The sequence below is a fragment of the Bos grunniens genome, chromosome 14, assembly GCF_055505025.1.
Source record: "Bos grunniens cultivar Pamir isolate PY7600 chromosome 14, Bosgru_T2T1.0, whole genome shotgun sequence".
Lineage (NCBI taxonomy): Eukaryota > Metazoa > Chordata > Mammalia > Artiodactyla > Bovidae > Bos > Bos grunniens.
The window spans coordinates 23,650,247-23,672,970 of NC_141178.1; the positions used below are offsets into that span (position 1 = coordinate 23,650,247).

Consider the following 22,724-nt stretch of genomic DNA (forward strand, 5'->3'; position numbering starts at 1 on the left):
AATCTTTCAGTACTGCTGGCCTGTAAGGTACCTTGGACTTGTCAGAGCAATCTTGATTGCTCCCGGCAATCTTGATTCCAGCTTGTGCTTCATCAGCCCAGCATTTTTCATGATGTACTCTGCATATAAGTTAAATAAGCAGAGTGACAATATACAGCCTTGACGTGAATTGTATTAATCAGTTGCTTTTCACTCTTATGTCCATTGTCATAATTGATCTTTCTCATGTTAGGAAGATAAGATTGGTGTGTGCCTACTAGTCTATTTGTGACCCCATGGACTGTAGCCCACCAGGCTCCTCTGTGTATTGGATTCTGCAGGCAAGAATACTGGAGTAGGTGGCCATGCCCTCCTCCAGGGGATCTTCCTGACCCAGGGATTGAACTCCTATCACTTTCATCTTTCTATTAGCAGGCAGGTTCTTTACCACTAATGCCACCAGATTGATATGTTTGCTTGACCTTATATATTATAATTATGATTGCAAGCCTCTTAAGCAACCTAGATCTTCTGACTAGTCAAGCTTCCTTCCCACAGAACTTTCCTGCACCTGGTATAATTTAGGTTGAAGATCTTCCTCTCCAAGGTCTCCTAGCCTGATGTTCAGGGAGCTGTGGTCTATCTAGAAGTGTAAGACAGTTTTTCCCACTCTCAGATCTTGAACATCAGATGATTGAAATTGTTAATAGTTATTGATCACCGGAAGAAGAATTTTCACATGACAGGAAGAAAGTTTCCATCTGATGGTGAAGGTTCATGTTTTCCATTTCTCCCAAACTTCTACATAAAAAATTATGAAGCATTCAGCTCAGTAACTGCTATAGATAGTCTGCCTGGTGTGTGAGTTTAATTGCATTCCTCCAGGTGTACCGTTTGGCAAATCTAATTTGATTTGTACAAAGAGTCTTCCCTTAAACAGTGTTCCCTGAAAATCCAGAGAGAAGGAGACTTGAATATAAAGTAGAAAAGGTTCTGATTCAGTTGATACACTGCCAGTCACATCCTTTAGACTTCACGGCTAGTGATAAGATGATGGAAACCAGCTATATATCTGAGGTGACGATCTGAAGAGCAATGAATTGGAAGGACAAGACCCATCTCAGACCTCAGAAACACCTGGAAAACCAGGATCTCTGACCCTCACCATGTGTGGGAAACAGATTATCTTCGAAAAAATGTCACTCACCATCAGGCTTTCCGTCTCAAGTAGGTAAACATTTTGACTCATCCTTACTCCTGTTTTCTTTCAAGTTTTGGAATTTTGTATGTAAGATTCAGTCTCCCAAAGACATTAACCTCACTATCTTTGATTATCCAATGCTAATTTTTGCAGAAGGATTTGACAGGTCCAGCTTAAGTCAGCAAATTGTATTAAACCAATCAGCTATGTCAGTGGTGAGGTGTGGTCTTTGGCTTAATTTGGATCAGGTCCTCATATTTCATGGCATTGGTGGGGCAAGGGTTGAGGTTAATAATGACATGCTGTGTACTTGCGTCTTCCTCAGATTTTGAACTCGTTGAGGGTATAGACTGCTGTAGTCCAATTCCGTAGCAGAATGCTAGGCACATAGTAGGTGCCAAATGAAATGTTATGACTTCACTGTTGAGTTTTTTACTTTGCATTTGGGTTAATATTGCAGCCAACATAAGAGTCTATTAAGCAGTTTCATATGTATTTCAGAGACCACAGACCTTATAATGGTTTCAATTTGTATACAAGTTAAGGCTTAGCCCCCACCACTCCATCCAAGGACTGTATACCAGGGCTTTCCTTATATAGTTATGCTCCCTGATCCTATAATTTTAATTGTATTCTCCCAGGAGCTCAGCCTGACATCCAATTTGATTTGTACATAGAAGTTTCCCTAAGGCACATCCCTAGAATTGCTTACTCTAATGAATTTTAAAATCTGTTTTTCCTAGTCAGCCAATGGAACTATTTTTTTTTTTTTAGCAAAGAGAACTTTTCAATTTTTCCAGAAAATGTCTCACTGTGCTTATATTTTCTTTTTGTAATATTTCATATATTTTATGTATTAATCCAGGGAACTATTCGTTGCTTATTTTCAATATTGGTTTCTGAATATGTAATTTGTCATTTCATTTTGTTTTTTTCCACATACTGTTGCCCTTCCCTTTAAAGACAAGATATTTATGGGCAAGAAAATAGTCACTATGTGAAAAGAGAATTCAAAAAAAAAAAAACCACAGCTGGCCAAAGAAATTCAATTCTTCCCTGAAGCTTGGAAACATCTCAAACTCAAGTGTGAGGAGAAGTCAGAGTTCTTTCTTATAATTATATCCTCCACTTACTATTTAGGATGATTCAACAGGTAGAGTTTTTTTTTTTTTTCCCATAACCAATGTACATGTCATTTTGCATGAAATACCATTTTTGTTTGGTGTTATTTGCCAGGGTCACAGATAACAATCAAGCACTCCTTTATGTAATTCATCTGCTTTTACTTTTTTCAGTGTGTAGAGGGGTTGTCGATGAATTTAAACTTATGAATAACATTTAAAAAAAAAAACAAAGGTCTCCCTTCAAGATGGAGTCAATTCTGGAGCAACATAAAATACCGAGATTAACTTGCTGCAGTCACAGTTACCTCTCTATTTAGTACCAGCCATGTGCCAAGCATAATTCATGTACTTTCCTCACTTCCACTTATGCTGGATATACGAGTTAATATTTTTGTCTCCATTTCCTTATCTCTAACAGAATAATAGTTACCTACCTTATAGGATTGTTCTGAAGGTTAATTTTAAAACATGGTATTCTTAAACTAATCCCTAGCACTTAGTAAATGGCAACCCACTCCAGTGTTCTTGCCTGGAGAATCCCAGGGATGGGGGAGCCTGGTGGGCTGCCGTCTATGGGGTCGCACAGAGTTGGACACGACTGAAGCGACTTAGCAGCAGCAGCAGCAGCACTTAGTAAACAGTCAGGAGATACTACATTATTCTTACTGGACTCTAGAGGGCAAAATTGGTATTACACTTCCACTATGGTCTAGAAGAAAAAGTAAATCTAATAATTTCTATTGTGTGTACAAAAATTCACATAAAGTGAGGAGTGGCAATGAAGATCTCATAAACTTACGGTAATTTTTATTAATATTAACCTCCTTCAATTCTATGCCCACCAAGCAATACTTCTAAGTTGCTGCATAAGATTGGGCTGCACAGCTCTAAGGACATCATTTGCACAGTAGTCCATGTAAATGGGGTCCCTGCCAGTTGTTCTGTATACAACCTGCACACCCCTACATGGCAGCCCTGCTTCGCCTGTACTCATTTAGAACCTACCCAAGGGCAGAATGAGAATGTCTGAAACTTTCAGATTCATGAGTTCTTTCATGTGATTCACTACTTCAAACTCTTATTGTCTCTAAATGAATTGATGTGATCATGTCACTAAATTTCAAAGTCTAAGCAAAGAATGATTGACCAGCAAGTGACACCACTTGAAAACAACAACACTCTAAAGTCCACCTTAACATCAGGCCAAGCTCTCTCTTCATCATTTTATTGGATAGAGTTACAGCAAATTTCTACTGAGCACTACTTATGGATGTGCACTGGGATAAGTTAGGTCCTGGATTGATTGATGTTTAGTTGCTCGGTCACGTCTGACTCTTTGTGAAAAGAGTGTCCCCATGGACTGCAGGACACCAGGCTTCTCTGTCCTTCACCATCTCCTGGATGATAGAGGTGAAGAAATTAGATGTAAAAGTTACTATCTAAACAGTATTGTCATCCTAGGTTAAAAACGTCTGGCAGACTTGTATCCAAGAGGGACAGGTAATTGTTACCTCTCCTGTATCTCTTAATGGCGGTGCAATGGAATTTGGGGTGAGTGATTTTCCATCATATTAGTAATGTCCCCTATAAAGCAATAGGATCCCTGGCCTTCAGGCCATGAGGTCAGGTAGCAAGTTTCAGTCATTGTGACAATCAACATTACTGGTCAATTTCCAGATATTTCAGTTGGAGAAGGAATGGTACTGTTTTTTGCATTTTTGGTTTTTGAGTTTGTTTAGCTCCCGCCCTACACATTAACCACTACTGGGCTAGAAGTTCATCCCTATTCTGAAAGAGCTTAATGCTAGGATGTGCAGAGAAAAGAGAGAAACCTTGTTACTTTCTTTATATCTCCCCCTTGAATGCTTTGACCATATGGCTGGATTATACTAGGATAGAATATTTTTTCTAATGAATAAAGAGTTCTGTCACTGTTTTGAACTTCTTTCTTTAATATAATGCTAAGATGTCCATCTTATCTGCATTCAGAATTTTCCATCTATATTTCTCTAATTTTTATGTGAAGTCAATAAGTGCAATGTCAAATATGCTGTGATAGAAAATATAAGAGATAGTGTTAGTTGCTTGGTTTTTAAGCTCATTTTATTCTGTTATCAACACAATGTTTACTGAGGTATACTATTATTTATTGATTATTTCCTTGCTCTCTAAGCAAAGATTTTTTTAAATTTTGACATAGGACTTTATACCAATGTTCTTCCTTACCTTTTGATATTTCACTTTTCCTACAATGTTTTTCCTTTCTCTACCACAATTTCTTCCTTTCTTTTCTACTTTTTTCAATTTTTAATCAAACTTTAAAATAGTGTAACTTTTATTTGAATATACTTGTCAAACATATGAACAGAAATAAACAAAGAAGAATAACCAATATAAAATATTGAATATGTCCTCTCTTATTTAGAATATTGAGTTAGTAATCCTGAGATAAAGCTTACAATCTTACTTTGTTTCAAGAGTCCAATCTGCCAAATGGGGATAATAATATCTGTACCATAATTTTTCCAGTGGGACAAACAACTAACCCCAGTATCGTGCTTCGACCTTTGAATACACAAATTCTTTATACGGTAAGCTTACTTTTATAAAAATGAGTTTAACCAAATTACATTAAGCTTCTTACCATAGATTGTATGACCCAGATGCATGATTGTTCTGTCAGACACAGTTTAACGTACAAACTATGTTGAAATGCATACATAAACTCTAACCGCCTCATGCCTGGCTGTGTTGTCTATCTAATTACTTGGCTAATGCTGAATGAGCCAAATGCTTAAAGACCATTAATTTTCCTCTCCTATTACTTCCTAATACTTCTCAGAAAAGCTTGTAATTTTCTTATCTAAATGTTTCAAGTATTAGGAACCACTGCTGAAGTTGGAATGGTAACATAAATAGCTATGAAAATTATCTCAGTAACCAGATATTATTTTCACTCCCTAGGATCCATCACTGGCAATTTTGTTCCAACTACTAGGGAATGTCAGTGACCAAAATCTAGACCACATTGTCTCCCTTTAATTCTTTGCATTCAAGTCCAAGTATGCTAAGCAAACAGCTCTAGTCTTTTATTTTAGCTTTCTGTTGGCCCTAAGAAGATGCAGTAACTCTGTAGCTAATTGCATATATTTTAAAATAACTCATGTAAGCTCTTCAAACTATAGTTAGCATAGAGACTATCACATATTAGAGGATAGCAGTTTGTTATTTTTCAGATTGACATGGGCTGTAGCAATTTTCAAGGGTCCTTGGTCCTCTGTGAAGGCTAGTTCAATAAATCTATGTCAAATTTCCCACCATTCATCTAAGGCTTTATTCCCAGATTGATTTGTGTTCTTTTTGAATATGTCTGGTGGTTCAGGATTTAGGGAAATAGGTTTTACTGAGTATAAAGTAGGGATGTATTTACAATTTTACTTTAAAAAAAAATTCTAGATTCCAGACAAATCATAGAGAAACCAAAAAGTGAGATGAGTAAAACTGATGTTTTTCCTAAATATCTACATAATAACCTTCAAGAAAGGGTGGCTTTGGGTGAAAAATCAGATTTTACAAAATATAGTCAAGCATATTGGTGTACACATTTCCATTCTCTTAAACTTACCTGCCACTTGGAAGTTGTTTAATAAGCATTTGCTGAAGTAAAGCATAAATGAATGGTTAAGAAACAGGTTCTGGATTTGTACAGTGTTTCTATCACTGATGGGCTTCCCTGGGGGCTCAGCTGGTAAAGAATGCACCTGCAGTGCAGGAGACCTAGGTTCGATCCCTGGGTTGGGAAGATCCCCTGGAGAAGGGAAAGTCTAGCCACTCTAGTATTCTGGCCTGGAGGATTCCATGGACTGTATAGTCCATGGGGTCACAAAGTATCGGACACGACTGAGTGACTTTCACTCACTCGCTCTATTACTGACTAGCTAGGGGATGTATGACCATTTATTTAACCTCACAAAATCTGTTTCCTTATGTTGAAGGATTATATGACCTAATGTTCAGGGATCACCTTGGAGAAGGCAATGGCACCCCACTCCAGTACTCTTGCCTGGAAAATCCCATGATTTTGACCTGGTAGGAGCCTGGTAGGCTGAGGTCCATGGGGTCGCTGAGAGTCAGACACGACTGAGCAACTTCACTTTCAACTCTTCACTTTTATGCATCGGAGAAGGAAATGGCAACCCACTCCAGCGTTCTTGCCTTGAGAATCCCAGGGACGGGGGAGCCTGGTGGGCTGCTGTCTATGGGGTCGCACAGAGTCAGACACGACTGAAACGACTTAGCAGCAGCAGCAGCAGCTCAGTGATTACCTAGCATAGCCCCTGACCCACTAATGCTCAAGAAATGTTAGAAAATAGATAATAATGATAATGTTCATAGCAGTTTACTCAAAGTGTAGGTAGCAGGGTGGGAGTTCATGCTTTCTTCCAGGCTCTGACGTTGACGTGACTCAACTCTAAATATTTTCAGTATGTGAGTGACTTCACCCTAAGTTTCCAGTTGTTTGGATATTACCAGCCCAGTTAGGGTCAAGTGTCTACCCTAGAGACAATCAGCATGGTCAAAAGGACAGAGCCATGTAATGCTATCACAAGGGTAGGAGTTCTGCTTCTCTGTTGCAGGCCTAGTTCCATTAAAAGCAAAGGTGACTGAGAACACAGTAGTCACCTCAGGTATTGTCTAGTTTTACTATTGGGTTACACTGTTGTTGATTTCAGGTAGCAGTCCAGTATTTCAGTTAGTATTGGATTCATTCCTATTTAATGTTCTACTTCCATTAATGACCAGAAGGAGGTGACCTATTAACTTTAGCGGTGGGGGCCAGGTTGTGGGTTGGTATAGAAAGAGTTACAGAACAATAAAAACCAGAAAAATGAGGTTAGAATAAATTTTACATTAAGGAGTTAAGGAGTCAGGCAAAACAACAGGTTACCACGAAGTGGTAGTAATATCATTAGAAAACTATAAGATGGGTTAGACTCTATAATAGAATGAAAAAAAAAGGTTTTTTTTCCTCTTAGGTTTTGGTTATTTTTATGTTTATATGAAATATGGTTGTTCATGGTATTCTAGGAAATAACTTCAGATAAAGTAATGAAGCTAAATTATGAAAACAGATCAGTGAGAACTGGGAAGCAACCCCATGTTCCAACCTATTTCCTTAAGTAATAATCAAAGAAATCAACCTTTCTATCTTTCAAACATTGCATCAATCAAGAAATGTCTCAAGACATGTATTTGAAACTGAAAACACTTTTGTAGAAAAGTAAATAAAAAGAGTTACCCTAAACTATGATTTTATTCCACTAATGTGGAATCATTTTGTGTCAGCAAATAAATTCTTTTAAGTAGTGAAAAGTTCAACAAAGATTGAAAATCATATTCTCAAGTATAAACTTGAATTTGAGTAATTCCTAGTAGGGCCCTGCATTTGGGCTTACCTGGTGATTCAGATCATACAAGTATCTGTCTGCAGTGCAGGAGACCTGCATTTGATCCCTGGATCAGGAAGAGGGATCAGAAAAGGGAATGGCAGCCAACTCCAGTATTCTTGCCTAGAGAATCCCTTGGACAGAGGAGCCTGGCAGGCTACTGTCCATGGGGTTTCAAAGAGCTGGACACAACTGAGTGACTAACACGAGTAATTCAGATCAAAATAGTGTATCACCTTAATATAGCTAGGCAATTAGCCATGATAGTTGACAATGATAATAAAAGTGGCTATTTAATGACAAACAGAATATTCAAAATGTGTGGACACATTTTAAAAATATAAAATAATAAAAAACTTATTTTGTTTAATCAAACATTTTAAAATGAGATTAATATTTTGATAACAAATCTGTGGAGTTTGTAAAAGTACAGATTGTAAATAATAATAAATCCTGAATTAGCACTTTCCTCTATGCTAATCATGCTTATTTCTCTTACACATCCCCATGTTCCCATTTTATGTGAGAGGAAAATGAGGCACGGAGAAGTTAAATAACTTGCCCTAGGCCACATTAGTACAGCAAAAATTGCTATTAGAACTCAAGTAGTCTTTCTCCATAACCTGGGCTCTTAGCCTCATATGACAGGATTATTCAGAGAATACTCATCTAAATTAAAATAACACATGTCCAGATAATCTTTCCAGAAACTCTCAGCAAAAATATCTTTTGGCATTTGGAGATTAACATTTGTTCCAAAACCATATTTGAATGCTTCTATCTTTTCTTTTATAACAAATTTAATTTAAAGACTGTTTTGAAAGCTTTGTGTTCAAGTGTGCTGAATTTACCCAGAAAATTATCCAAGAATTGATTGTTATTGCAATGTCTGTCTCCAGTTTTGTCTCAACCAAGGTCTTTTGCTATAACTATGACAAACCTCAAATTGATGACTCACACTTTCAACACAAATACAACTCAATCTCATTCAGCTGCTATAGAAACTATGGAAACTATGCCCAGATGCTCAGTTACTATTCAGTCTTGACTTGAATGGCCAAATGTTTCAATGAGGATAATCAAGATAGAAAAGAAGTTGGGGAAAAAAGCAGTAATTCAGAATCTCAATGCAGTTTTTAATACACTGTATCAGTTGGGGCACATCTGTATGATTCTCAAGGTTCAAAACAGTTTTCTACATTTCTCTGTGCTTCAGATGGGTCAAACTATGCAAAGAATTTGATCAATTTTTGTTAATAAACCAAACTTGGGTCCACTTGCCCACGTGCAGTAAAGCTAGTCAATTAACACAAGGTTGGGGTGAAGGAAAGTGCAGTGTTTATTGTAAAGGCCTCCATATGAGGAGTATGGGGTGACTCCTGCTCTAAAACCCAAACTTCTGGGAGGGTTTCAGCAAAGCATTTTTTAAAAAGTATTTATTTTTAGTTTTGGCTGTGCTAGATCTTCGTTGCTATGCACAGCTTTCTCTAGTTGTGGCAAGTAGTGGCTACTCTCTAGTCGTCGTGTGTGGGCTTCGCATGGAGGTGGCTTCTCTTGTTGCACAGCACAGGCTCTAGGTTGCATGGGCTTCAGGAGTTTTAGCTCGTGGGCTTAGTTGTCCCATGTCATGTGGGATCCTTCTGTTTGGGGACTGAGCCAGTGTCCCCTTCAACAAAGTATTTGTAAAGGTCAGGTGAGGGGGGCGGGGGTCACAGGGTATGTGATCAGCTTGTACACAATTCTCACAATTCTCTGATTTGTTGATGGTGAGGTAACAGGTTAGTGTCACAGGGTTAACACTATCAATCCTTAAGCATAGTAGATATGGGGAGGCATGTGCTCATGGTTGTCAAGGAGCTAATTTCTTCCATGTGGTGGTGGTTTTAGCATCTGTTAAATAACTCAGAAACTGTGCACTAGATACTATTATCTAGGTACTTCAAAGAGGAGCAAAAGCAGAGGATATGGGGGAGGGATCTGCCCTGGGAAAGCCCCAGAGGGTTCTGCTCAGTTACATTTCCATTTCTGCAAATTTCAAAATTCCAGTGAATCATGGAGCCCAAACCATAAACCATTATTTTAAGTAAAACTGAACAGAGTAAAATTCAAGCACAGTAGAAGACAGATATAGATTATATTACATGTTTCAACTGGAAGAGGTCTTTCAAGCTCAGATTTTCTAATTTTTATTGTTTGGTTGCCGAAATATTTTATTAAAATCAGAGCCCATATAGCAATATGTTCTTTGAAGTTTCCTTTATTATTCTCCTTAACTCTCTTGCCTGCTTCCCCAGGGAAGAATAGTTCTTTTTAAAACAATTTCTATTGGAGTATAGTTGATGTACAGTGTTGTGTAGGTTTCAGGTATACAGCAAAGTGAATCAGTTATACATACACATACATCCACTCTTTTTTAGATTCTTTTCCCAAAGAGGCCATTAAGAGCATTGAGTAGAGTTCCCTGTGCTATACAGTAGGTCCTTATTAATTATCTATTTTATGTATAGTAATGTGCATATATCAATCCCAATCTTCCTGTTCATCCTTCCTCCCCTTTTCTCCCTGGTAACCATAAGTGTATTTCCCACATCTGTAACTCTATTTCTGTTCTGTAAATAAAATCATTTGTACCCTTTTTTTTTTTAGATTCCACATATAAGCAATATTTGCCTTTGTCTGACTTAGTTCACTCAGTGTTACAATCTCTAAGTCCATCCACGTTACTGTGAATGGCATTATTTCATTCTTTCTTTTGGCTGAGTAATATTCCATTATGTATGTATACCCTATGTTCTTTATCCCTTCCTGTGTTAATGGACATTTATTAGTAGGTTGCTTCCATATCCTGGCTATTGTAAATAGTGCTGTAATGAACATTGGGGCACTTGTATCTTTAAGAATTATGGTTCTCTCTGGAAACAATAAATGCTGGAGAGAGTGTGAAGAAAAGGGAACCCTCCTACAGCGTGGGTGGGAATGTAAATGGGTTCAGCCACTATGGAGAACAGAATGGAGGTTCCTTAAAGAAGAGCTACCATATGATCTGGCAATCCCACTCCTGGGCATATATCTGAAGAATAGTCCTTAATGCAATTGGCTCTGAGCATGTTTGCTCATGAGCAGAATCATGAATGAATACAGACATGTGGTTGCTCTTAGTTCTTCATCCTCTCTATCCTGTGTATCTTCACTAGGATACTGTCATTTGGCCAGCTCTTGGGCCTTTGTTCTCATCAGTACCTCCCTTTCTTGCTGAAATGGGGAAAGCTTTAGGTTGCCTTAAAGGAAGGCTTCCCAGTTGGTGCTTGTGGTAAAGAATCTGCCTGCAAATGCAGGCGATACAAGAGATGTGGGTTCAATTCCTGAGCCAGGGGAGACCCCTGGAGAGGAAATGGCAACCTGCTCCAGTATTCTTGTCTGAGAAATCCCATGCGGAGGAGCTTGGTGAGCTACAGTCCATAGGGTCACAGAAAGTTGGACACTGAGCAACTAAGCATACAAAGGAAGGTGGGATACCTATTGTTCCAGCCCACTTTATCAGTGCTCTGCATCATGATTTAGGGAATATCCCAGTAAAAATTAAGTTGTTTTGCTTTATTTTGTAGATTGTTTCTAATGGGAACGTGTAAGGAGAGGGTCTTCTAATTTGGATCTTTTATTTCCTGAAGGCCTTGGCTAATTTACCATTGAATAAGAGAGCTTAACTTTGCTATAGCTTTGGTAAACTTTAGACAGGTTTAACTTTCTGATTCGAGGCCCTGACCTGTCTTTCCTTAGAACATTCACTTTAGAAAACTTAACACTGTAAATTCTTTCTGTCTCGTTAAGATATAAATCTTTTTAAAATCCTCTTGCCAGATTTATAACCCAGGAATGTCTTTCTTAAGGACCTGGAAACCATCTCTTTGAATTGTGAACATAAAAGAAGATAGCATCCTATCTCCCAGTCTTTACGGCAAACACAAATGGCCTAAACACAGAAGGAAAAATGTGCAAGCTCAGGAATAACTCACTGTACTTACATATCCCAGTGACCAGCTTCCCACAGTGGTTGTCCTCCAGTGCTTTTCCACCAGCTCATCCTAGTACTTAAAAACCCCTCCTGCCTTTTGGTTTAGTGGAGTTGAGTCCAGTCTGTCTCTCCAATTGCAATATCCAGAATGAAGTCATCCTTAGCTGTTTAACTTTGTCCAGTGCAATTTTTGTTTTAACACCATCTTCCCAACCCAGGGGTCGAACCCAGATTTCCTGCCTTGCAGGTGGATTTTTTACCACTAGAGTCACCAGGGAAGCTCTGCTGGCTCAGACAGTAAAACCATCTCACAGTCTTCAATCGTAGATTGCCTTATGTTGATCCGGGCCCTATGTGGATGGAATGCTCTGGATCAATCTCTAGATTGTCCCTGGAAGCAACCTAGAGGAAATTCCCTCAGCCTCAGGACTACACAGAACATAATTTGAAACCTGCTGAATTCCAGCTTCCTCAAATGAGAGAGGTTTATCAGTTCTCTTAATTAACCATCCCCACCCCCACAGAGTGGAGAAGGAAATGGCATCCCATTCTAGTATTCTTGCCTGGAAAAATTCCATGAACAGAGGAAGCTGGCAGGCTATAGCCCAAGGGGTCACAAGAGTCAGACAGGGCTGAGTATACATGCACACACATCCCGCATAGACTATCGTAGCCATGCAGGGTCTACTCTCTGGATCTTGGGACATTTTTTGTTTTTTAACAGGTGTTATTGACTGAAAAAAGAAAGGCACAACCTAAAAGTTGAGAATTACATTTTTAATAAAATATATTTATTTTAGTGGGCTTGCTGAGCACTTAAGCCTGGGAGACAGCCTCTCAGATGGCTCTGAGAGATTGAGTCAAAGAGGTTAAGGGAGTAGCAAGGATGTATAAGAGGTGTTTTGTTGTTGTTTTTGTTTAAAAAAAGAAAAAAAGCTAGGTAGTTGGAATATCAAAAGATTACAGTTAATTAAAGAAAACCAGATATCTCAGATTTAAAAATTTAGCACTTTTTTGTGTTTGGGAAATTACAAGAGTCTGGGCTCAATGCAATCACTCCTCTAATATGTACCTCAGTTATCTAAGGCCAGTTTCTGGTTTTTCTCCATCCTGAATCCCCTCAGGGTGGACTGTCTGGGTGATTATAGTGGCTGGTAGCTTGATGGCACAACATTCTTTGTTTACCGATACGGGAGGTGACATTCTTACATTCCTCCGCCTCTCTCTTAACTGGCCTCTTACATATTATGGAGGTCTCTACAGAAGAGATGGTCACACCCAAAATGTCAAATACGTCAAAGGTGGTATTATAGCAAGGGTGTTAGGTGAGCCTGAGAAATGGAAAATTTCCTGCCAGATCAGTAAATGATGTCACAGTCATCAGTGATTGCATGGATGAGCCCTGAGGGAATTCAGGAAGGAAAGAATACCTGCTATCTAGCAGCCACCAGACTGCAGCCACTCCCTATGGTGAGCCCTGAGGAAACTCAGGATGTGAAAACACAGGATACTGGTCCCATATAGGTGAGGTATATATCAGAGGAATGATTTCAGCAAACCCAGACTCTTGCATCTTTCCATACATAGAAAAGTGCTAAATTACTTCAGTTGACATATCTGCTTTATTTAATTAGCAGTAATCTTTTGATGTTCCTGTCTACCTACGCTTTTTTGCAAAACTCCTACATATCCTAGCTGCACACCCCCACCCTATCTCCTCCAGAACAGTGTCTTAGAGCTATAGGAAATGCTGCCTCCTAAGCTGCAGTCCTCATTTTTCCCCAAATCAAACTTAACTCACAACTTTCACGTTGTGTAATTATTTTTTCAAGAAAACAAATGTAGTATTTAAACTCTCTGGGTGGGTCTGTAAAGCAAACTGAAACCAAGGCCTCGTGGTATCTATTAACTGGATTGACTTATTGGGGAGGAGGGAGAAAATTTTCTGGAAAAGTAGAGAATAGCAGGGTACCTGTTCCCTAGAATGGTCCCAGATGTCTGTCTGAGTTCCAGAGGGAACTCTGGGCAGAATTTCAAGGAAAAATGAGCCCTCTTGTGATACAAGCCTCAGTAATTCATAATGAGATAGTCTTCATCAAAAAGTATTACAATGTGGAGGCACAAGTTCATGAAACTGGAGTTCTTATTCTTCATATAATAATAACATAAAAAGCTGGAATAAACTTAGTTATAGTGGTAAGAAGCAATGATTCCACTGAGCAGCTGAGCAAATAATTTTTATAACGATACTTCTTATGACTTGACTTTTAATAAAGTCACATAAAAAAGGTTTCTATGTGTATAGAGGAATAGCAAATGGGGAAAAGAGGCACGTGAAAATGAACAGGAATTCAAATTTACTTGTTGTACATGGGGTTTACTTCCTTCTCATGTGGCATTTCCCAGAATATGTTTTTTGGAACACCAGTATTTCCAGTCAAAAATGTTGGGTCACAGTGCATGCTGTAAGCATTGACTTCCCAGATGTGGATGTCACCAAACACAAGTTCATGTGCCCAATGTACAGGCCAAACAAACCGAAACATCAGTGTTTGGAGCAGAGAAAGGTTTATTGCAGGGCCATGCAAAGAGACAGGTGGCTCATGGCCCCCAGACCCCAAACTCTCTGAAAGCTTTCAGCAAAACATTTTTAAAGGCCAGGTAAGGGAGGAGGGTCACAGGGTATGTGATCAGCTCATGCGCAATTGTCTGATTGGTTGGTGGTGACGTAACAAGGCTGTGTCACAGGGGTTAACATTATCAATTCTTAGGCTCCAGGTGACTTGGGGACTGCATGCTCATAGTCATCAAGTAGTTACTGTCTTTCATTTGGTGGAGGTTTTCCTGTCTGTAAAATGGTTCAGAAATTGTGCATCAGATACTTTTATCCAGGTACTTCAGAAACTAGCTAAAGCAGAGGATGGGGGATCAAGAGTCTGTCCCGAGAAGGTCCCATAGGTTTCTGCTGGGTAATAGATATGCACAATGCCATTTTAAGGAACTATGGTGGACAGACTCTAAGTTTCCATCAAGCTCTCTGTCTTCAGGGACTTCCCTGGTGGTCCAGTGCTTAAGAATCCATCTCCCAATACAAGAGACTTGGGTTCGGTCCCTGGTCAGGGAACTTAAGATCCCACGTGCCACAGAGTGACTAAACCCAGATGCCACAGCAAGAGAAGCCCTCACATGCACAACAAGGAGTCAGCACAGCCAAAAAAGATCTGCCTCCAGATGTTCGTGCTCATGCCCTTGTTCCTTCTCCCACTGAGTGTGGGACCTTTGGCTTGCTTCTGCAGGGGAGCAAAATAACCACCCCAAAATGCTCCTTTTGCACATGGATTATTTCAAACTGAAGACAATCAAGACTCAAAAAAAGCAGGAAGAAACTTTGATCTTCTCCCTAAGTGTCTCAAAGAAGGACCTGTTGCAGGAAGGGAGCTATCACCATAGATAACTACACTGTGAAGCAGGTGTGTGGACAGGGAGGAATCTAACAAAGTCCATTTGTTAAAATTCCTATCTGAGTCCATTGTCTCTGCATGGCCCAGCATACATGTGTTTACTAAACTTTTGCTTTCCCATCTCCATGTGAATTGCCATCCTCTCCTTTGAAATCCCAAACCACTACTGCCAATATTTTCTTTTGTCTATAGCCAAAGATGGTATTTAAGATGAGAGTTTTGAGTAGTTTGGCAAGTTACACAGTTATCCTGGGTCTTTCCTGTATATACATGTTATTGCACTTCTGATTTTCTCTTCTTAATCTATAATATAATTCTTGGACCAGCCAGAAGAACCTAGAAGGGTAGAGGAAAATTTCTTCCTCTTCAACACTTGGAACCATTAGAATATAGCAAAGATGATAGCATGTTACATCCATAATCATGTTACATCATAGAAGACTGTACCTTGCATCTAGAGTGAGTCTCTAGAGACACTCCCTGCTGGTTTGAAGAAATAAATAACCATGTTGGAAAAGCCACTTGGCAAGGAACTAAAAGCAGCCTCTAGGAACTTATGGTAGCCTCTAGAAGTTGAGGGCAGCCTCCAGCAGAGAGCCATCAAGAAGCCAGACCCACAGTTCTACAACTTCAAAGAAATGAATCTTGCCATCAACCTGAGTGGGCTTGGAAGTGATTCTTCCCCCAGTTAACCTCAGGATAAGAATGTAGCCTGAATGACACCTCAATAATACCCTTGTGAGACTTTGAGTTCAGGATCCAGCTAAGTTGTGAGACAGTAAGGATGTAGTATATCTTTAAAATGTTAAATTTGTATTAATTAGTTACACATCAATAAAAAAATGAATACAGCAACTGAACTATTTTGCAGTAGAGTGTGTGTTAGTCATTCAGTCATGTCTGACTCCTTGCAACTCCATGGGATGTAGCCCACGAGGCTCCTCTGTCCATGGAACTCTCCAGGCAAGAATACTGGAGTGGATCCATGTGTATTACCCCCTTCTCCCCACTGGACTCTCTCTTAGGTATCTTAAACCTAACACTTTCCCCAAAGAAATCTTCCTGCATCTGAATACCACTGTCCATTCGGTCATACAAACAAACCCTGGGAATCATCTTAGTCTCACCTCACCTACCTCTCGTATATATATGTTGGCCAAGTCATATTGACTGTAATCTCTTGCAGCCTAGTTGTCTGCCTATTCCATTCTGATCCTGAGCAACTTAATGGAGGAAAAAATGTTCTTCCTAACTGGTCTCACTTTAAATTTTTTACTTTGTCTCATGTCTATAGACCTTAGGGGTCATCCTAAGGCAAGTGAAGTCTTCATAGCCAGGATTAGGGGACATTTTTCTCCAGCTTTTTTCTCTCTGGAATTCCCATCTGCCAGTCTGGAGGTGGGCTGTGATTTCCCGGTCCTTTTAGTTTCTCTGGTCAAAGAGGTGGTAATCTTTCTATCAGAGTTTTTAGCCTCCTGGACTGTGGAGGGTGCCCTGTGGTCCATCTTCAGGGCAAAGTTGCAAATAATGAAAAAAATGCCCCCCTGTGCCTCCCACTTCTCTAAATTTAGATTCCCCTCACCTGTTTGCTTTCTTTGGTTTCCAATTTGGAATCATTAAGATAGTGGGCTTGTTGTTTTTTTTTTTTGGTGTCTGGTCCAGAGTTTATAGTTGTCATCAGTGTCAGGGATGATCTTTGATAGCTTACTTTACCATTCTGGAAGTGGCATTCTGAGATATTTTTTTTAAATTATGTTTGAGTTTTTATTCCTTGTTTTTATTTATAGTATTATTGTGTTCTATTTAAAGTATGTGGTCTACCTAGTTTCTAGTATTCTGAATTGAGTGAGGTATGCTTATTGTCTTATAAGACATCTCATAAAATGATGACTGAAAAAATGTATTTTATATAATACACAGAGAGAAATAGTTTCAATACCTTCAGATATATTTTGTTTACTTGGTCTGTCAAAGACTGAGAAAATGAAATATAAATCCATTACTACTGTGTTTATTGGGCTTCACTGATAGCTCAGCTGGCAAAGATCCGCCTACTATGCAGGAGACTCTGGTTTGATTTCTGGGTCAGGAAGATCCCCTGGAGAAGAGAAAGGCTACCCACTTCAGTATTCTGGCCTGGAGAATTCCACGGACTATATAGTCCATGGAGTCACCAAGAGTCGGACACGACTGAGCGACTTTCACTTTCACTGTGTTTATTATTTCCCCTTATATTTCTGAAAGTTTTGCTTTATGTATTTTATACAGTATTTTTAGAAGCATAAATATTCATGACATCTAGAGTTCCATTGTGAAGTTAATCCTTCATCAGTATAAAGTTATTATATGTGACTTCCTTTGATATTGATATTCTGAACCTTTCTTTTTATTTGTATTTACTTGGTGTGTGTACATATATATATAAAACTTCCTGTTTTGAATTTTTTGTTTTTACTTCTTTTTAAAGCAGATGACTGGCTCAGGTTCCTAAAGCTTTGTTTCCCCTTCTCAGGGGAGACATTCTTTTATTTTAATCAGTATTGTTTTTATTTTTTTTTTTCCCCTGGAGTATTAGTTATTAGAGAATTTGTATTATGGTTTATTTAATTCTGTTTTCTACATTGCAACAGAATCTAATGAATCTCTTCCTTAATGAGATACAAAGAAATTAGGATAGTCAATCTTGTCATTTTTTTTTTATCTCCATTCTGGGAGTTTTGTCATGCTATATTATAGGATTTTTGGTCCCCGTAATATTGTTATCATACTCCGCTTTCCTTCTTAACAATTAATATATATTACTATGTATATAATTTATAACTATAACCATTTAACATTAATTCTGTGTTCAGATATATACAGAGGTGAACTTTCATAAAGTTTACCTTTTGGTTTATTTTCATTGCGCTAAATTACATACTCAAGTAGATTCATCAGGATGTACATGTAGATGATGTATTCATGACCGTTCACATAGTTGACAGCCTTTGTTGACTTTGCATTGACAGGACTGTAAGGAAGCCTAGTCTGTGATGCACATTCTGTATCAAGTGCTGCACTTTTGTCTAACAGCTATTTTTGCTGACAGATTAAAGCAAGACTAAATTTTTCACTTGTAGGTGACCTTCTGGTCTAGCTATATGAAGGACTCTTTCCTTATTCTTAGAGATCAGTGAGCTCATTAAAATTTTTCTGAGTGTTAGCTGATAAGCCCTATCCTATGAATCTGTAGTTTTAGGTTCTCATTCAATTCAGCAATAGTTTATCTTTGAATTTTTATCTGTTGAATTTCTTCTTGTTTCATATTCAAACATGACTATTATCTCAATGATGGATTTCCATTCTTTTCTACAGTCTTGATTATCTTGTATTTAATCACATGCTTTGAACTATATGATATTCTGAAATCTGTCCTCCATTCAGAGGCTTTTATATTATTCTCTTTTCTGCCTCCAAAGTGGTTTTAAGATCATCAGTGTCATTTTCTCCTTTAATGCATTTTATGCTAACTTTTTTTCAGTCCAGTGTGTTGTTGTTGTTGTTTTTTTTTTAATCATCTCATTGCTATCTCCATTTCATAGAGTCAGGATTTTCTTTAATTTCCTTTAAGAAGGTAAAGTTACCCAATATTTTTTCTGTTACTAGGGGGAAAAATCTTTGAACATAGGCTTTTTTGTCAATCAAACATAGCATACCATGCTTTCCTTTATGTCCCATTTTTATTGCATATAGACTTTCTTATTTTTCCTTTATTCATCTTAAATTGTGAGTACAGTTGACCCTTGAACAACATGGGGATTAGGAAGACAATCTGAACATAACTTAAGAGTTGGCCATGCATGGGGCATTTTCTCTATATTCAGAGTTCCACATCCACAGATTTAACCATCCACAGATCATGTTGTACAGCAGTATGTGCTACTGAAAAAAATCTGTGTATAAGTGGACTTGCACAAGTCAAACTTGTGTTATCCAAGGGGCCCAACTATACTGTTTTGGGGTCTTAAAGTCTGAGAATGGACACACCTCAGCTACCTTGTCTCCCTGAGGTCCATTTGAAGTCCCCTGTTAGAATCTGACTGGAGCTTTGATACTGGTATTTGCATCATTTCCATGATTCAGGCATCTAAAGGTGTGACATGAGCATTCACAATCAGGATATTTTGCCTCTGCCTTCCAACTTCCTCTGTTCTCAAGGAGAGGGTAGGGGACTCTTTGCTTGATGCAGTTGCCATTCTCCTTTCTGCACGTTTGTTCCCAACTCTTACAGTGACTCTCAGCTGAAGCAATGGCCAGTCACTCCAGTCCACCACTAGACCTTCAAGGGTGTCCCTGCAAGTAAAATATTCTCCACATTCCCCTGGCTTGGCAATAGGCCTGACTTCGCAGAGAAGTGGTGTAGTTAGTCTTTAATACTTTTAAAGTGTGTGGGAGGAATGCATGTGTATCCGTGTCCCAGATTGGCTGAATGATCAAAACACAATGGCTTTATAGATTGGGTCAGGAAAAGAATGGAAGAATAGACTAAGATCTTGTTTCAGAACAAAGAACTAATGAAATTCAAAGTGTATTTGCATGAAATAGAGCTCTGTGTCTTTTTCCTATCATTTACCTGTGGTAAAATAAGATTACGTGTTACGAAACTCTTATGAAAGTGACAAATATTTCAAACCAAAATAGGCTTTTATTGTTAAAAAAAAGTTACCCATATAGGATTTTTATTTCTGTATGCTACCTCATTTCAATTTTGCTTTTAAAAAAGTGGCAGGATAAATAAACATATCACAGCTTTCAACTGTTAAAGGATACATTAAAATTCTAATATATCATTATTTTTTAGAGATGATGATCCAATTTCTTATGCAATAAATTCAGTTAAAATTCTCAGAATAGAAGAAAGGATTCTTGGAAGATTTTGAAGTGAATAATGAAATAATTTGATAGTCTTTACATGAAACAAGGCAAAAATCTTTGACAATAAAAATAAATCACTCAAGAACAGTCTTATGAACCCCTATCTAATGAATATATAATTTCTTAAGAATTTCTGGTTGAAAATGCCTTCTAAGACTTTAGTGGCCAACTTATTGCCACTGGAAGCATTATCTCAATATTCCTCTTATTCTTTTGTTTATAAATAATATCCACCAGCTTAGTACCTTGCTTGTTATTCAGTAAGAAGACGATGCCCAACTAATCACAGGTTTTTCTTTTTCTTTTTTTAAGTTTCTGGGAAGAATTTACATTCCAAATATCTATAGAAGAGAAAAACTGCCAACATTCTTGGAAAAACACAATACTGATGCTTGTATTTCTATCTAAATTTCAAGTTCTCTTTTATTTCCTAGAATTAAACTTAAAGTCATACCCTTAACATTAATCATTAGTATGCCTTCACATCCCTAGACAGGTGTTAATAATTTAAATATATAAAATTTGTTTAATATGAAAAAAAAACCACGTTCATTCAAGGAAATGATGAGTAAGTAGAAACAGCACATTTTTTAACTTTTGATCTGAAGAGTATTGTCTTTGAAAATAATACCCAATGATGATGACAGTTGGGTTGATTTTCTACGTTAGAATCTTCTTAGATCTCTACCATTGCAATCATAGATAAAAGACATTACAAAGAATAATATTCAACTGAACAAAATATTTTTCAAGGACAAGCTATTACAAAGTAATATCATAAAATAAATTACGAAGCAAATGTTTGGGTTTCTACTACTTCAGTGTTTCTCTCTATTCCTTTGTCTATAGGCCAGCCAATCAAGAATTTATTGAAATTGTTTAAGCTTCCCTCCCAGGCAGGGGAACTTTGGTAACTCTACTGGACATCTCTACATTTAAAAGTCTGCCTGTTGTCACACAGGCAGCCAATCACCACTTTTATGTGGATTTTAAACCATAATTCTGAAATGGTTAATGAAACAATCCATATAAAGCACTTAGGGTAGTGCTAGCAAAGAATAGGAGAAGGCAATGGCATCCCACTCCAGTACTCTTGTCTGGAAAATCCCATGGACGGAGGAGCCTGAAAGGCTGCAGTCCATGGGGTCGCTGAGGGTCGGACACAACTGAGTGACTTCACTTTGACTTTTCACTTTCCTGCATTGGAGAAGGAAATGGCAACCCACTCCAGTGTTCTTGCCTGGAGAATCCCAGGGATGGGGGAGCCTGGTGGGCTGCTGTCTATGGGGTCACACAGAGTTGGACATGACTGAAGTGACTTAGCAGCAGCAGCAAAGAATAAGAACTCCATAAATCTTAGTCGTCATTATAAATTATTAATATCATCATTATATTGTTCTCTTGCTAGATAAACATTCCTAAATATATGAAATACTAGGAAAGCTTCTATTTCTTAGATTCCTTCAAGTTCTTTGAATGTTGCCAACATCTCTCTCTACTTAAAAAGTTGACTTCTCTCTTACCTATTCTATTTTAAATTTCTGTTTAATCCTAACCCTGTCTCTGTCCTTGCTCATTTTACTTTTACTCTCTTTTCCCCCTCTTTATAAATTTGAATGCATTTATCCTTAACTTGATTTTAAGGTGGACATTATATCCCTATTATTTTTCTCTATAAATGCTCTTAATTTTATATTTGGAACAGTTTTCACAGAAAAGTAACCTATACTAAGTACCTCTTTTTTTCTCTGAATAGCCCCTAAAATTGAGAATTTCCCAAGTTTTTCTGAAAGCATATTCTTCATTTTATGATTAGTCAAGGGTCACAAATTCAGTAACTACAGGTGTAAGAGGGGAAATTAATGGGTGAAGCTGGTTAGGTTTTTTTCTCCAGCAAACTGGAGAGAATGCAGGCAGCTACTTCTTACCTCCAACCAACTGTTGCCTAGAGGAAATGTGGGCTGGTGTTGCCAGATCATCTGATATTTTTTTTTTTCCCAGAAAAAGCAGGATTATGAAAAGTTTTGGTGAGATCTTTGAGTGTTTAAGTGTTATTAATCAATTTACAAACTTATAAAACACCACATGTGTTTAGGAAGCAACAGTTAGAACTGGACATGGAACAACAGACTGGTTCCAAATAGGAAAAGAGTACATCAAAGCTGTATATTGTCACCCTGCTTATTCAACTTATATGCGGAGTACCCCATGAGAAACACTGGGCTGGAGGAAGCCCAAGCTGGAATCAACATTGCCGGGAGAAATATCAATAACCTCAGATATGCAGATGACACCACCCTTATGGCAGAAAGTAAAGAAGAACTAAAGAGCCTCTTGATGAAAGTGAAAGAGGAGAGTGAAAAGTTGGCTTAAAGCTCAACATTCAGAAAACTAAGATCATGGCATCTGGTCCCATCACTTCATGGCAAATAGATGGGGAAACAGTGGCTGACTTTATTTTTCTGGGCTCCAGATTATTCATCTGCTCACTGCAGTTGGTGACTGCAGCCATGAAATTAAAAGATGCTTACTTCTTGGAAGGAAAGTTATGACCAACCTAGATAGCATATGAAAGAGCAGAGACAT

General features: G+C 38.1%; 1 long non-coding RNA gene across 17 annotated transcripts in view; it reads left to right on the forward strand.

Moving 5' to 3' along the window:
- The window catches only part of LOC147359192 (uncharacterized), a 313,939-nt gene that overhangs the window by 43,370 nt on the left and 247,845 nt on the right, over window positions 1-22,724 (forward strand). For 4 of the 17 annotated variants that reach the window (XR_015140597.1, XR_015140596.1, XR_015140600.1 and 1 more), the window contains 2 exons: window positions 3,766-3,855; window positions 4,834-4,895. The exons of 12 other annotated variants lie outside the window; for them this stretch is intronic. This is a non-coding gene — a long non-coding RNA (uncharacterized LOC147359192). Of the gene's footprint in view, window positions 1-2,143; window positions 2,334-3,765; window positions 3,856-4,833; window positions 4,896-22,724 lie in introns of all 17 variants that reach the window. One more of the 17 variants, XR_015140601.1, reaches the window with a different exon arrangement.